This window comes from Pelophylax lessonae (assembly GCF_965119305.1).
Source record: "Pelophylax lessonae genome assembly, chromosome: 4".
Classification (NCBI taxonomy): Eukaryota; Metazoa; Chordata; class Amphibia; order Anura; family Ranidae; genus Pelophylax; species Pelophylax lessonae.
In genome coordinates, this window is record NC_138771.1 from 261,035,728 (window position 1) to 261,037,877 (window position 2,150).

The following is a 2,150-nucleotide window of genomic DNA, read 5'->3' on the forward strand; positions in this document are numbered from 1 at the left end:
ATTCCAGGTGTCCCACTTTATCACAGGTGGTGATTGGCCGACCCTCTCTCAATTGACCGCCCCAACGGGAAAATTCCGCCTGTCACGCTGGCAAGCACTGCAGCTTCTCCATTTTTTCTTTCCCAATTGTACGCCCTTCTATCACTTTCCCCCAAGGATTTCGTCCTTCCAGGAATCCTTAAGTGGGAAGGAAAACTTCACAGGACGTTCTCTGAACCCCAAAGACGCAACATTCTTAGGTTCTCCCTTAAATCCTCTATATGCACACGCATCCAAGAATGTAATTACAAGATCCTTACTCATTGGTATTACTCCCCGGCCAGACTCAGTCAGATCTTACCGGAGACATCTGATAGGTGCTGGCGTTGCCAACAAGATAAGGGTACCCTGTCCCACATCTTCTGGAGCTGCCCTTTGCTTAGGGACTTCTGGACTGAAGTGCGCAGGATTAATCAGCTAATGACGGAATATGTTATTCCAGATGACCCAGCATTCTTTTTACTACACTGCTCTGGAATGGCTTTGAAGCGCTACAACCGATCCGTGATCCGACACCTCACAGATGCGGCTAAGTCATGTATTATCCTCTGCTGCAAAAGCACGACTCCCCCGACGATCTCCCTCTGGTTGCGCAGAGTGAAATGGATTGATGACTTGGAAGACCTAGTACTCTCTGCACAGGGTAGAAGAGAGCAATACTCTAAAACATGGGCATGCTGGAATACGTTCATACTTTCAGACGAGGGGCTCTGAGGGCTACCCCTTCACTGGACACTGCCTGACTGGAGACGGAGTCACCCACACAGGCTGCTTGCACCCCTTCCCTCTCACCACTACCTGTAGACCTTTTCCCCATGTGTATATGCCCCCCTCAATGCTTCTCCCACTTTATGTATCACTTTCTCTTCTTTCCTTTTCTTCATACCCATCCTGACCCTCTTTTTGTGCCATATCCCCCCCACATACACAGCTACTCCGCTTTACCCTATTATAAGCGTATGAACTTAATGGTTTTAGCTCCTAGTGCATACGTTTTTTTTTTGCTTTGCTGATACAGCGGCCCAAGACGCCCGCAGCTGACACTCGCTACCCTACTTCTGTGATGCCTTGTACTTAGGTTCTTTATCTTATATGTCAGGAATATGTATGTATTATGAATCTCCCAGTACTTTGTCATTTGTTCTTTGTTACTGCACTTTATCACGGTTACTTCTGATGTGTTCTACATTTGCTTATACGCATTTTGTATTCTGTGTTTTTTCTTATGTTTAATAAAGACGAATTTGAAAAAAAAAATAATAGACTTCACCATGCTTCTAACCATGGATAAAGTATTTTACATTATTATATCTATCTACTAACTTGTGCCTGTCTACAACTTTATCCCAGAGATCTTTTGACATTGCCTTGCCACCCATTGTTGATGGTTTATTCAGTTGCACTACCAGGGACTAAAATTCTCCAGGAAAGCTCTTTTCATACTGAGCTAATCAAAATGACTACATCTGATGAGTTGAAAGTCAAATGGCTTTGTGTGCCATTGAGAAGGCAGTTACTTACACCTAATTGCATTTACGTGTCATTTTTTAGGAGGGGGTGATCCTTTTTCCAACTCAGTGATTGTATTTGAATTTTTTTCTGAAATGTTGGTGTTATATCTTTCACTTTGATGTTATAAGTTACACAGCTAGATATTTAAAAAAAACATTTGTCTTCATTTCAGGCTGCAAAGCAATAAAATGTAATTATATTAAAAGGGGGAGAGTGATTATTTTTATACCCACTGTAAATATGTTTTCTTTTTTTTCAAAATAACCATTATACTTGGTACTACAGGCTTGTATAGGACTGTTGATAGTTTAACCAAAAAGCCTCTCATAGTTCTGTATTTTATCTATGCTTGTTCCTTTTTCTGTTCTCCTTCACCAAACACCTCTGTGGTTCTTCCCCGTTGGAGCAAAATGAGGACGTGCACACTTTAATTGGAGCAGACATTGTACGGGCCAAGCAACTACATCTATAATAGATAGTTCTATATGTGGTGAAGTGGGACAGGGTTCAGTAATTGATGTATTGTGGAGATCTCCCCATGCCTTTGCTGCAACCATGGCCACTGGCCCTCTACTGGATATTTCTTAGGAACACATGGA